Below are 16,041 nucleotides of genomic sequence, written 5' to 3'. Positions count from 1 at the left end.
CAAACCTTATAGGTTCTAGGAGAAAAGCAAAAAGTAGACCTTCATCTCCTTTGAAGGAAACCCAAAAAGTAGAACTACTCAAAAGAAATTTTTCTTTGCGATATTTCCTTTTTCAGATTTCTTTATAAAATAAGTGAATAATCACAATGAGATGCAATCAAATTTTAAAATCTAGAAACAGAGCATACATAGTAAAAAATACTCAAGCACAAGAGAAGCAGAGCATTTCTGAATCCTAGCAACAGTAATGGAAAGATGAAGAAAACTAAATCTTACAAACACCAAAGCAACTAGAATTTAAGATGTTTTCTGTCTACATTTTTTTATCTCCAAGATTTGAAGACCTAGAAGATTTTTTATATCATGTTTACAAAATTATTCATTTATAAGTGTAAATAAGGAAGCCATTCATACAAGATTTTTACTCACCAATTGAGCAGAGAAGTTTCCTGTCATGACCTTGAAAAATGGGGCTACATCAAATTTCAAAATCAAAGAAAACACAAACAATTGTGCATGCATTGTTCACATGCCATTGATAATAAAAACTTCCTTGCCTGCTCTTCTCACATTTCAAATTTTGGAACGTGTAAATTCATGCATTTGTTAGACGGTACTAAAAAAATCACTATCAGCAAGAAACTAATTAAAAATCTCTAAAAGTTTCCAAAACCTTCAGAGTAGGTATGAATCGATTCGAATAATGAAATAAGAGGCAAATGATTTACAAAACATTTTCTAACTTTGTAGTGGCCAACACTACGAGTTTCAACATCACCCGAGATGGCATCGCAAAATAAAAATGGAGTAAGATCTCTAAAAAGTGAGAGAGGTTATTATAGGTCTCCACAACATGGTTCTATAGGACCTAGAATTGCATCCATACCTTGCATGACCTCCAAGATATGCCGCATCAAAGATTGTTTCCCTATGGCATTTAGTGACCCTTAGGGATCTTTCAATTTAGCATGCCCAAGAACATTCGAGCGCTCAACAAGATGGGATGATCTTGGGGATAGGGTTTACTTGGCCACCTCGAGCTAATGAAATAGATAGTTCGATCCCACGATGAAAGGTGAGAGAGATTTGGTAGTTAGCAACTTTGTACTAGCCAACACTACAAGTTTCAGCATCACCTGAGATGGTATCGCAAAATAAAAATAGAGTAAGATCTCCAAAAAGTGAGAGAGGTTATTGTAGGTCTCTACAACATGGTCGTATAGGACCTAGAATCACATCCATATCTTGCATGAGCTCTGAGATATGCCCCATCAAAGATTGTTTCTCTATGGCATTTAATGAGCCTTAAGGACATTTCGATTCGGCATGCCCAAGAACATTTGAGCACTCAACAAAATGGGACAAGCTTGAGGCTAGGGTTTAATCAACCACCTGGAGCTAACAGAATTGACAGTTTGATCCCACAATGAATGCTAAGGGAGATTTGGTAGTTGGCAACTTTGTACTGGTCAACATTACAAGTTTTAGCATCACTCGAGATGGTATCACAAAATCAAAATGGAGTAAGGTCTCCAAAAAGTGAGAGAGGTTATTGTAGGTCTCCACAACATGGTCCTATAAGACCTAGAATCACATCCATATCTCATACGAGCTTTGAGATATGCCCCATCAAAGATACTGCCTTATGGCATTTAGTGACCCTTAGGGACATTTCAGTTCGGCATGCCCATCAATGTTCAAGTGCTCAACAGGATGGAATGAGCTTGGGGCTAGGGTTTACCTAGCCACCCAGAGCTAACATAATAGACAGTTTGATCCCATGACGAATGTTGAAATAGATTTGGTAGTTGACAACTTTGTACTGGCCAACACTAGAAGTTTTAGCATCACCTGAGATGGCATTGCAAAATCAAAACAAAGTAAGATCTTCAAAAAGAAAGAGAGGTTATTCTAGGTATCTACAACACAATTCTATAGGACCTATAATTATATCCATATCTCACACGAGCTTGAAGATATGCCCCGTCAAAGATCGCTTCCCTGTGGCATTTAGTGACCCTTAGGGATGTTTCGGTTTGGTGTGCCAAAGAATGTTTGAGTGCTCAATGGAATAGGAAAAGCTTGGGGCTAGGGTTTACCCAACAACCCAAAGCTAATAGAATAGACAGTTTGATCCCACAACCCTTTTTCCAATAAGTTGCAAATTTGAGCAACTTTTACAACTTTCAACAATGCAACTTTGCACAAAAAGTGCAATTTTTACATTTTTCACTTCATTACACTTCTACAACTTGGAAAAGGTTTGGCAACACTAAAATAATGTATTTACAAATGCTCATCCCTTCACCAATTCTCAAACTCCTACCATTCACAAATCAACACACTACTAGAGGTCAAATCCTTCATGGTACTTGACCTAGGGCTTGATTGGAAAAATCACAAAACACATCCTCCAGTCTTGAAACCTTGGAATCTTAAAAGAGACCCTACTAAATACCATTTTTTAAGTGGGCATGAAATTTTAACCAAGAAAATTGTAGTTAGAGGCCCATTTTTACTGTGTGCACCAAAATGTTGTCCTAAAAACCTAGTTTCACTAAAAATGCAATAACTTGAGTTAGAAAACATGTAGAATAATGAGACTAGAAGAAAAAGAAAGATGACTCAAATTTCTATCTCAAAAAACTATTACATATAGTCTAAAAGTTTTTACATTTCATGCAACATGCAAACAACAATCAAAATGACTCAAAAATTGAATTTCTTTCTTTGCAACTTCTTCCAATCTGTATATTAATGCCCTCTAGAATCAAAAAAACCACTTGGTACCCTTCCTCACCATTCCAAACATCTATTCCAACCTTCACCTAGGTCATTATAGAAAGTTTAAGAGTTTTACGCCAATTTTTCTTCAAAATCGGGCTGAACATATGAAGATGTTTAGCCTAGGGCTTGCAAGAAAAAATAGTAAACCAACTTTTCTACCTCTAAAACTCTGCCATATGTGAGAATACACCCCTAAATTTCTTGCCACCAAATGGCATCAAAATCTCACCATTGGATTGGATGTTAGAGGGTCATAAGTGCAATCTAGTCAATTTACAGGCTTACCCAGGCAGCCCTCAATAAAATGGCAATATCTTACACAAATGAATAGATCAAAACCTCAAACCAAATGAAAATAAAATATACTTCAAATACCTATCCAAACATATCAAATTTTAACATGTGTTAATCCATAAACATCTATACAACATAAAAACACAGTAAAAATGGAAGAGAATCAGGTTTTTATTACTTCAAAAGATATTAAATCCGTACAACCATAACCCAATGAGGCCTGTATAGTCATCTCATACATATGTGCTTCCATTCCAATAGTTATAACCACATTTTAAATGATGGTTGTAACATACACTTGGTTTTTCAGAAAAATTGCAAAGTTGTCAGCATTTTTGTAATTTTGCTTTGACAACTTTTGCAATTTTTGACATCTTAACTCCTAAACACCTAAAACTTAACCCATTGACCTTGAGGACTCCTAAACACCTAAAACTTAACCCAATGACCCTGAGGACATTTATAACCTTCTAAGAAACATAAAAATCTTTTTTTCCTTGAAAAATCACCTATATTGCTCATTTTTGACCCCTTGGTTCAATTTGGCACTATGGCTTATAATGGCACCTAAAGTCCAATTGACCTTACATCTCAGGTCTTATTATATCATTTTTTAACCTTGTTCCTAATTCACAACTAGGATGACACCTATCTATTTTCCTTGGTGCCCCATACCAATAATCATCCAACTGGACAAGTTTGGAGTGCTTGGGTGCATGAAAATGCATTAAATTTGATGCTATAGGTATAGCAACAGAAGATCTGCCTAAAGGAGGCCATGACTGTGTGCAAAAAAATCAAATTAATCATCATAACATGGTGTAGGATCAACTAATAGGTCTTGGAAGTGATTTCTTGGTTGTATTTGAAGAGGCCCTAGTTTTTTACCTTATTTGGTGAGGAAAAGCACATATAGAGAGTTGATGGTTTCAATACAATTGAAGAATCCTAACTTTAGAATCATATTAAGATATTTTACCAAGTTTTATGGTTGGGGGATAATTATTTCGTATAGTTCCTTTGTAAATGGAGGGGTTTTTATGCCTAAAAAGTGGCCCATAGTGTAAAAGCAGAGACTTGGTCCAAAACAACCATACCTCATATTTTGATATGTTATAGAGAAGCCAAATGGATATTATAATCTTCAATTTATTTTCTTGATGTTATGGAAAAATGTGAAGAAAAATGCAAGAGGACAACATTTTATGCCTAAAAAGTGGCCCATAGTATAACTGTCATCGAATGACAGTTGTTCCAAGCCTTTAAAACTTCAAACTTGTTTTTGATTGGTTAGGGCAACCTATACTTGGTGTTTCTAATTTTTGGTCTATACTAGTAAGTTATTGGGGTGTTCACTTATTCATCTTTCTTAGCATAACTTTTATTGCTCTTTTTATCTTATTTTTGCTTGCTTCACAAGTTTTGTACATAGGACATTTATCCGTGACTTAAACACCTTTGGACAAGTTATTTTTTCTCTTTTTACATCATCACTTTGGAAAAGTGGAAATATTACTAACCTAGTTTGAAAATCAAGTTTATTCTAGTTACCCTATTGAATTATTGTATCTTCTTTCATGCTAGTTACAACTAGATATAAGATTCGCCAAGAAAAGTGACCTAAGGCTATTTTTGACATGTCACCTAGAAGAGAGTTATAATTTTTGGGTTTTAATCCATTTTCTACTACTTTTAATTAGTATACACCCTCTTTACCTAGATTTGGAAATAGTGTCTCATTAACATTATCTAGGGAGAAGCATGAAAAGAGGATCGAAAAACTCCTATCTAGGGTGGTAGACCAATAGTTACAGTGTATAGAATGAGGAAAACAAGCTTTTATGGAAGAAGCATGACAATTTTCTCAAGGATTTACCAATTAAATTTCTAAACATTATTCACTTTCACTCCAAAGGTCAAAACATACTAGACATGGTTTACAAGATAATGATCTAGATTTAGAAATCACTAAGGAAGAGATCTTACAATTCCAACAAGATAAATATTAATAAAAGCTCATGAAATTGAACTTGGATCAAGAAAAAGATAAATGCTTTATGCACTTATTCTCTCAAGGAGTAAAATTTTCACACAACCTCAATGTTGACAACTTGATTCAAAAGGAGGAATCTTCACCTTTAGAAGTTGTTATGAAACAAATGGAAGAAATGAGGAAGGATATGTTACACATGAAAAATGAGCAAGAGAAACTTAAACCATTTTTTTGCTTGAGTCTATATTGTCTATTTCCTTTTGACAAAATACTTATAAATGTATCCTTTTACTTGTAAGGTTGATTTTTTTAAGTATGAAAAATATGATGGTAGTGGAGATCCTCATGATCACATTAGGTATTTATGTGCACTAAGTATGAAATTTTTACATGAACTCACTTGTCTCATAAGCCTTTTTTTTCTAGTAGTCTTAGTGGGCAAGGTATGGAATGGTTTAGAAAATTCTGTCCTCCACTTATGTCATTTGATAAAATGGAAAAAGGTATTTCCAACATTATTCCTACAGTATTCAACATGCGATCACTATGCTAGACTTATGAAACATCAAACAATACCAAGAAAAATATTATATTTCCTTCCTTCAGTGATGGAGGAAGCTTTATTCATCATATCCAAGGAAAATCCCTAAAGCTGAAAAGATTGATATATTTATCAACAACCTTGTGCCTTAATTGTAGCATGAACTTAGGAAACAACTATTTTCCAATTCCTTACAAATTGAGGATGTTTCAGTTTAAAAGGGTGAACTCAATTGATAAAGGACAAAACTAGAACAACAACGATCAAAACAAAAATAATGTAAAGAGTAAATCCTACTCATGGAATAAGAAAAAGAATGTGGTAAATGATGGTATAGTGGACACACCCAAGCCTAAGGAACCTAATGTGATCAACTTGACCAATGACATTCAAACTACAAAATAGTATGCTTCTCCAAGAATATTGACTCAAATAAAACTAATGACTCTAGTAAAGGTAAACCATCATGGGTTTCCAAATCTAAGCACACCTATACACCTCTAGGAGAGTCACTTGAATTGGTGTTGAATACTTTGATATCGAATAAGATCATTACACTACTATGTAACTATAAACGTTATGAACCCAAGGTTAAGCCTACATTTTGGAATGATAATCACTATTGCATCTATGATAGGAATAAGGATCATAAAACTAAAAATTATGGTGCAGAGCACCTAACTTTCATTCATCAATATGTTTTTAATAAGGTTAGGGGATAGATCTCATGATCTCCCTATGACCCATCCATTTTGTTAAGGACACAAGACCCCTTGGTGTGTTTATAAAACTTGGGCATCATTTGGTCCTAATGGATGATATGTTAGTCATTTCATATTTTTATAGGTGTGTCTTAGGGGTTTGGAAGCCTAACAAGGTTTCTAAGTGTTAATCAAGTTTAAATGCAACATTTCTTGCTATAATGACAAAAGTTTCTTAAAAGTTTTCAGTAACTTTTACAATTTGCTAAGCAACTTTTTGGTTTAGGAGTGCCAATGGCTCAAACTATTTGATGGTTGAGTGGAATGGTTGGAAATAGCCTATTTAGGCTTGATAAATTTGAAAATGGATAAAGAGGGAAGATCCAAATGTAAACTTGCTTTCAAATCAATAAAATATACCTATTTCAGTGCAATTTCTTGACATTTTGCAAGTATAGTATGAAAGAATAAGGGGTGGATGATGACCTTTATAATTTGAAAGTTGATGTTGAGTGTCTAAAGGCTTTTGTTAGTGGTTTGAAGTTTTTATTCTTTTTCTTTCAAAAGTAATCAAATTTATAAGCTTGTTGGTCTAAGAAACCCTCAATTTTAGGGTTTTGGCATTCAAATGGTGATCCATCTCTACACATCCCTAAATTGCTGATCCATTGGTGGAATTTCTTCTCCACTTGTATGAAGCAAGTTAGGGATGTGTAATATAATATTTTTGTAGTTTTGGAATAGGAATTGAAGGCATTGAATTTTGGGAGCAAGCCCTAGGTCAAATATCACCATGTATTTGACTAGTTTTAAAGAGATTGGATTAGATAAAGAGATGAAGAGACTTTGAGGACTTGGTGATCAAACAAATTGTCCTTTTTTGAGTTAGTAGAACACCCTGGAAGTAGATTGTTGGTTCTATGCACCCATTCCTAACCTCTTTCTTTGAAACCCAAGCCTAACCTAGTTAATTAGGGTTGTGGACTTAGTCAGGGTTATGATATGCTAGAGTGGAGTCAATCTCTACAACTTTGGGGTTTGAGAGAACTTGAAAAAGGGTATCTAAAAGTGTGATTTTTTTCTTAAGTCTTTTGGGAAGTTTTGAAGTTGGTGGAAAAAATCAAGGATTGGAGACCTAATAGAATTCTAGGTCCTACCTTGCAATTTGTGTTGTGGGTTGTTGGGAGTGTAGCCAGTGGTGGATTTTGCTTAGTTGGGTTGTGACTAAGTATTTTCTATCCTTTTTTGGAAGTTGTGAGGCCTAGAACCATAAAATCCCTATTTTACCCAAATTAAGGGAACTTGTCCTTAAAGGCTTGATTTGGGTCAAATTGCTTTGTGTCATACTTGTGTATGGTGAGTCTTAAAACACTCATAGTGGCTCTTTGTAGAGGTATACACTTTTTGAAGTGAAAAAAACCAATTTTTCAATCCTTTGAACATCTTGAGTGTTGGTTTTGGGGTTGGGTCTTAAGGTTGTGCTTCCATTCTTGTACTTTACATCAAATTATATGAAACTTAAATACCTCATTCAAGATCTCATTGATCATAAAAAAGTTGGGGTGGATGGACTCATGACTAATACTAATCATAAGGTTTTCAATGAACCCAGGTACCCAAGCATAAACAAGAAGAAAGTTCTAGGAAGAAAAATAGGATGCAAAGATCAACTACATATGATTGAGCCAACTTGTGAGAACATAAACATGATTAGGTCTAAAGGGAAAAAGTAATGATACAAATCAAACATTGATGAACCACCTATGATTATCCTTAAGGGTGTGGATTCTTCCACACAATCACAACCTTACAATCTTGAGACTAAGAGTGAATAAACATAACGACCTATGGTCATCCTTAAAGGATTTGACCCCCAAAACCATACATATGCTAAATACTTGAATCTTGTGACTAGGATTGAACCAAAGATCATACACTTTGGTCTTAACGCTTCCAAATAGACAACATCTAAAAAAATTATAAGATGGGTTTTATAAGTTTATGATTCAAAAATAAATTTGTTTTGGAGTTTATCTAAAATAATTATAGATGACAAAACAAATAAAAGATAAAAGCATGTTAGTCATAATATCATTATTAGTAACAATGTTCCAAATGCAAAGAATTATTTGTTTGAGCTTCTAGCAATGATCAAGCAGCTTACTGAATGGCTTGATGAGTCTTGGAAACTTCTCCCATTATATCCTTGCTTTTGCCAATTTCAAGTTTCTAGTTACATGCACACAATCATGACTTTAAATCACAAAGCATTCACATTCGAACAATTTTCATGTTCTTTCATTACATTATTATCTAAACAAAAAATTCTAAACTTTCACTTATTCAAATGACTAATCTAAAAATGGGTCCTATTAAAGAATCTAATATAAATTCAAATCATGTATCTAGATTCTACACAAAAAAAAATATAAAATCTGTGATTTAAACTTATCTCATCACTTACACATAATAACAATACCAACCTTGTCATGTGGAATTTCTTGGGGAAGAGGTTGCAACATTGTATTTGGATCCAACTGATCACTCTTTCTCTCTCTCCCTCTCTCCCTATTCAATCTAATGAACCAACTAGATCTACTCTACATTTTAATGTCTCAAGTATTGCCTTGTGGTCTGACTCACGAACTTTCCAAAGAATCTTATTATGTGATTTTTCACCATATTTTATCAAGTGGACATTTGATGCAACAACAAGGTTTGAATAATGAAAAATCTTCCTCTCTGTTTTCCAATACTTGAATAACCACAAATTAGGGTTCTTCATAGAATATCATCTAAGCCATGTGTCGGTTACAACCACCACATAGATATGGTACTCTAAACCCTCACCATCTATAACCGAGTGATCCAATTTTTGTTTGGCTTGGACACAATGACACAAATAATAATCTATCTCTTCTTCATTTTCTTTAGGTGCAATAACAACAAAAACATGGCCTGTAGTGACAAATGTACAAAATGCGGTCATTAATTCAGAAAATACTTAGGCAAAAGTTAGAAAGCTACATATTGAAATTACAAAGATATATATATATATATATATATATATATATATATAAAACCAAGTTGCACTAGATCAGACAAATAGTCAAAGTCAATAGACGAATCCATCTCTACCATTTCCAGTGCTTGTGGGGTATTATAGGTGTCAATTGGGTCCAAAACCCATATATCCCATTTGTCCACCCATTTAGTTGACTCACAGTCATGCTAATTTTCCTTTGCACATGATGGACAATAGCATACGATTTTTTTGTGGATACTCCATGAACTTGCATCAGAGCTTCTAAAAGAGTGCAATTCACTAGATCCTATTAGTGTGCAACAATCCTCATATGGTGCAATGTTAGTATTATCTATCAATCAAAAAAATCTACGAACCATAGACTCACCTTCCTTACCTGGACCCATTGTAGTGTTACACCACTAGACGATGGATTTTGCATCTGTCAATATTGCTCCATCTTTGTACTTTAGTTCTTCATGAGCTAATGCTCTTTTGATGCATGTGCCTACACCATCATGCTCTCCCTTTCCATGACCAACCTATGTAAAATTTTACATATATTGAATTCTACACAACCTATGCATCCTGCTCAACCAATAGAACATCTGTGCATTCTTGAATTGAGATGCATAATTGTCTGATCAAATAATGTGTTAACGATATATTATGCCCCTATTAGTCAAATCTCCATAAAATAGTTGAAAATAACCATGTACAAACTTCATAGAATGTGATTGATCATCACTGATGTAAAAATGGTACTCCCTCAAAATCTTCTTGTCATCTTCTATACTTGTAGGTGAATGCATGAATGTTATGTGAACAAATATGTAAATCTATTGAGAAGTATAATACCTTGCCTGCACCTCATTTTGTGGTTGTAGTGTGTAGTTCTCTACATAGTCGACAACCAAAATAATGGTTTCTAGTGGAAACATATCCTTGTACAACTTGAATTGCAAATCTAGCCATCGAGCTCTATGTGTATGTCTTGCATACTCGTAAATAATCTTTTCACAAAAAATCTTCATAAACTCATACACTGAAATCTTTTCAATGACTAAATCACATCTTTTACCCTATTTCCCATCTTTTAGAGCATATGTCACTGTCTTAAATTTTTTGTAATCTATTATTTCATTTCCAATTGCATGTGTACTATCCATATGTTCACAAGTTGATAAAAGTTGCAAAGAACCACAAAATAAGCATGTACCATCCAAGCATGATGTCTTGTAAAATTGTTGGCCATCCCCTATTTCACATAAAATGTTGGATATGAATTATTTTGAAAATCTTGGTGGCTCATTTATGTCACAATCCTGCAAAACAAACTTAGAATGCAAAAACACACATATGTGCCTAAAACATCAAAATGGTTAGAAAATTCAATATGTATCCTACAACAACAAGTTGTGCATGTTTGATTTATCTTCACATAAAAAGGTTTACCCATCTCAAAAAATAGTTGACTTATTCAAATTTGAGGATACATACCAATAAATTTTGCAAAAAATTGTGTCTGAGTTGAGTCCAAAAAATATTTTGCATGTGGGTTGTGATTTTGGCTACCAATCCTCCTTCTTACAACATCTCTTTGATTAGGGAAACATGTGTGTTATTTTTTCAAAAATCTTTGATCAATGATTTCAAAGCTTCACTAATTTCTTTATCCTTTCACAGTAGTCTACCGCTAAATGTCCATAACTCATTTTTGTTTTGATCTTCCAATCTCTCATGCCTTAGCATGGCTCTCCTTAGAGTACCTCTACCAATTTTCAATGTTTTTCTTGTCTTTCTCATGAGTCAAGCTTTCTTCATTTGGGTACTTACTATTGTCGATGTAAGTACTCATTTTGTGATATTACTATCTTTGGTGCGTGATTTAGAACCCACTTTTTCATAAGCACTCATTAGATTCTTTACAATATTTTTTTCATTTGAATCATTCATCATTCTTAGCCAAGAATCTTCATAATAGGCCTAAATTTCAAATTCCTCATCATTTCAAAAAATAATTGGCATTGACCTATAATATTTAATTCTTCAAAGAATAATCTCCACATACAATTAACTTTTCTTTGACAAGTATGCTTGTTAATCTTGTCAGGCATTGATTTCAAAATGTTAGTATCAAAATCAATCAAATATTTTGGTCTTCTAAAATGAATTCTAGAAGGTGTTATAATCTCCTTCATTCCTTCAACATTTTGAACATCAACATAAGGTTGAGTGATTTGCATACCTTGAATCGAAGATGGTGTGCCTTGGCAATAAGATGCAAAAGATGGAATATCACCTACTTGATATGTTGATGTTGTGCCTTCAACATGACATGATGGAGTGTGTACATCATCAGATCTACAAATTAGTGTCTCTTCAACATGAGAGGATGATATTACTCTAACATTGGAAGATGGTGTAGCTTCACAATTCAATTGTCTTCTTGAGCATAAAAATCTCATTCATTCTCTTTGTCTTTCCAATTTTTCCTCTTTGTTTCTTTGTATTGGTGGTTCTTGATTCTCTTCAAAAGTCAATTCTTCATTATTGCTTTGCAGTTTTCTTTGTTGAAGTAGTAGTTTCATTTTATCTATTTTAATTTCCAAATCTCTCTCCCTATCTTCATTTGTTTGAGTTTTTGGTTTCTTCCTTGGCATGATGATGATTTCTACATGTCAAATTATTCAAACATCTGAATTACTTACAATTTGTAAATTAAAAATTATTCAAATACATATAAAAATTACATTATTTCAATGAATACACAATATATATCAAACAACTTGCTAAATTTCTAACCATTTCAAAATAACAATTCATTCAAACATACAAATTTTAATGAATTCACTATATATTAAACATGTCAAATTATAATCAAATTTGTCTCTATATATCATCAAACAATATTTAAAAAGGACTACACTAACCTTTTCTATAGAAAGAATATTCAAAAAGCTTTCAAATAGTGTATCCAATGATTGATTTTGGTGTTTGCTAGCTTCAAAAAGTCTTCAAATAGTGTTTGCTAACTTCCAACAGATTGAAACCCATGTTTTTTATCGAAACAACAAAAAGCAGAATAGACAAAAAGTAAAATATGGATCAAAAGGGAGCCAAACTTACTTTGTGACCATTTTTTGGTAATTTTACATAACGCATATGCACTGTAGTGCGTATGCACTATGTCAAAACACATCTCTCCCTATCCCACCATCCCCCATCCCCTACTCTCTCTCACTCTCCCTCTCCTGCTCCTCCCATTGCCTACTCTCTCTCACTCTCTCTCTCCCCCATCCCCTACTCTCTCTCTCGCTCTCTCTCTCTCTCTCCTCTCCAATTCCCTACTCTCTCTTTTTCTCTCTCCTCTTCCATCCCCTACTCTCTCTCACTCTTCCTCTCCCACTGCCTACTCTCTCTTACCCTCTCTCCTCTCCCATCCCCTACTCTCTCTATCTCACACACTCCCATCCCCCCTCTCTCTCTTGGGCTACTCTCTCTCCCCTACTCTCTCTCCTCTCTCCCATCCCCTACTCTCTCTCACCCTCTCTCCTCTCCCATCCCCTACTCTCTCTCTCTCACTCTCATCCCCCTCTCTCTCTCCCTCTCCCACCACCTACTCTCTCTCCCATCCCCTATTCTCTCTCATTCTCCCTCTCCTACTCCCTCTCCCACCGCCTACTCTCACTCTCACTCTCTCTCTCTCTCTCACATCTCCTACTCTCTCTCTCTCTCCTCTCCCATCCCCTACTCTCTAGATCTCTCACACATACTCCCATCCCCCCTCTCTCTCCCTCTCCCACTCCTTCTCTCACTGCCTACTCTCTCTCTCTCTCTCTCTCTCTCTCTCTCTCTCTCTCTCTCTCTCCCTCTCCCTCTCTACTCTCTCCCATCCCCCTACGCTCTCCCATCCCCTAATCTCACTCTCTCTCTCTCCCATCCTATTCTCTCTCTACCGCCCCCTACTCTCTCTCATTCTCTCACACTCTCTCCCATCCCCTACTCTATCTCTTACACACACTCCCATCCCCCCTCTCTCCCCCTCTCCCACTCCCTCTCCCACCACCTACTCTCTCTCCCATCCGCTACTCTCTCTCTCTCTCAAGCTACTCTCTCTCCCCTCTCCCATCCCCTACTCTCTCTTTCAAGGGCACACACTCCCATCCCCCCTCTCTCTCTCTCCTCTCCCATCCCCTACTCTCTAGATCTCTCACACAAACTCCCATCCCCCCTCTCTCTCCCTCTCCCACTGCCTACTATCTCTCTCTCCCTCTCTACAATCTCTCTCCCATCCCTTACTCTCTCTCTCTCTCTCTCTCTCTCTCTCCCATCCCCTACTCTCACTCTCTCTCTCTCTCTCCCATCTCGTACTCTCTCTCTCTGCCACCCCCTAATCTCTCTCACACTCTCATACTCTCTCATATCCCCTACTCTCTCTCTCTCTCTTACACACATTCCCATTCCCCCTCTCTCTCTCTCCCTCTCCCACTCCCTCTCCCACCGCCTACTCTCTCTCCCCCATCCCTTACTCTCTCTCTCCCCTCTCCAATCCCCTACTCTCTCTCTTTCACAGACACACACTCACATCCCCCCCTCTCTCTCTCTCTCTCTCCTGTCCCATCCCTTATGCTCTAGATCTCTCACACACACTCCCATCCCCCCTCTCTCTCCCTTTCCCACTCCCTCTCCCACCGCCTACTCTCTCTCTCACTCTCTCTCTCTCTCCCTCTCTACTCTCTCTCCCCTCCCCTACTCTCCCTCTCTCTCTCATCCCCTACTCTCTCTCATACTCTCTCCCATCCCCTACTCTCACTCTCTCTCTCTAATCTTGTACTGTCTCTTTTCCACCCCCTACTCTCTCTCACACTTTCACACACACACACACTCTCTCTCTCTCTCTCTCTCTCTTACACACATTCCCATTCCCCCCCTCCCTCTCCCTCTCCCACTCCCTCTCCCAACTCTCTCTCCCCCATCCCCTACTCTCTATCTTCCCTCTCCCATCCCCTACTTTCTCTCTTTCACACACCCACACACTCCCATCCCCCCTCTCTCTCTCCTATCTCATCCCCTACTCTCTAGATCTCTTACACACATTCCTATCACCCCTCTCTCTCCCTCTCCCAATCCCTCTCCCACTACCTACTACCTCTCTCTCACTCTCTCTCTCTCCCATCCCCTATTCTGTCTCTGCCACCCCTACTCTCTCTCTCTCTCTCTCTCTCACTCTCACACTCTCTCCCATCCCCTACTCTCTCTTACACACACTCCAATCCCCCTCTCTCTCCCTCTCCCACTCCCTCTCCCATCGCCTACTCTCTCTCCCATCCCCTAATCTCTCTCTCTTTCACACACACACACACAAACACACACCCATCTCCCCCTCTCTCTCTCCTCTCCCATCCCCTACTCTATCTCTCGCTCGCTCTCCCTCTCCCACTCCCTCTCCTACTGCCTACTCTCTCTCTCTCTCTCTCTCTCTCTTACACACATTTCCATCCCCCCTCTCTCTCCCTCTCCCACTCCCTCTCCCACTGCCTACTCTCTCTCCCACCCCCCTACTCTCTCTCAAGCTACTCTCTCTCTCCCCCCTCTCCCATTCCCTTCTCTCTCTCTCTCTCTCTCTTTCACACACATGCAATCTCATCCTCCTCTCTCTCTCTCTCTTGCTCTCCCTCTCCCACTCTGTCTCCCACTACCTACTCTCTCTCTCTCTCCCCCATCCACTACTCTCAATCTCTCTCTATTTCCCATCCTATACTCTCTCTCTCCCCCATCCCCTACTCTCAACCTCTCTCTCCCATCCTGTACTCTCTCTGCCACCCCTACTCTCTCTCACACTTCCTCTCTCTCCCATCCCCTACTCTCTCTCTTACACACATTCTCATTCCCCCCTCTCTCCCTCTCCCACCACATACTCTCTCTCTCTCATTGCCTACTCTCTCTCTCTCTCTCTCCCCCTCTCCCATCCCCTACTCTCTCTCTTTCACACACCCACACACTCCCATCCTCCCCTCTCTCTCTATCCTCTCCCATCCCCTACTCTCTAGATCTCTCACACACACTCCCATCCCCCCTCTCCCACTCTCTCACTCCCTCTCCCACCACCTAATGTCTCTCTCACTCACTCTCTCCCTCTCTACTCTCCCCCATCCCATACTCTCTCTCCTCTCTCCCATCCCCTACTTTCTCTCTTTGTCACAACTACTCTCTCTCACTCTCTCACACTCTCTCCCATGCCCTACTCTCTCTCACACACTCCCATACTCCTCTCTCTCTCTCCCTCTCTCACTCCCTCTCCCACTACCTACTATCTCTCTCTTCCATCCCCTACTCTCAATCTCTCTCTCCCATCTCATACTCTCTCTGCCACCCCTACTCACTCTCTCACACTTCCTCTCTCTCCCATCTCGCAATCTCTCTACCACCTCTACTATCTCTCCCATCCCCTACTCTCTCTCCCCTATCCCATCCCCTACTCTCTCTCTCTCTCTCTCTCTCTCTCTCTCTCTCTCTCTCTCACACACACACACACACACACACACACACACACACCCCTCTTTCTCTTGCTCTTGCTTTGCCTCTCTTCTTCCCTCTCTATTCACTATTTAGGTTTCAGTAGTATGTGCCACTATAGTGTGCACGTGCTATTGAGACCCAAATTTAAAAAGCTTTAAATAGAACGCTCGCACTTAGG

Source organism: Cupressus sempervirens, chromosome 1 (assembly GCF_028749045.1).
Source record: "Cupressus sempervirens isolate cs-2001-9-10 chromosome 1, ASM2874904v1, whole genome shotgun sequence".
NCBI classification, from domain to species: domain Eukaryota; kingdom Viridiplantae; phylum Streptophyta; class Pinopsida; order Cupressales; family Cupressaceae; genus Cupressus; species Cupressus sempervirens.
This window is presented reverse-complemented; position numbering follows the sequence as displayed.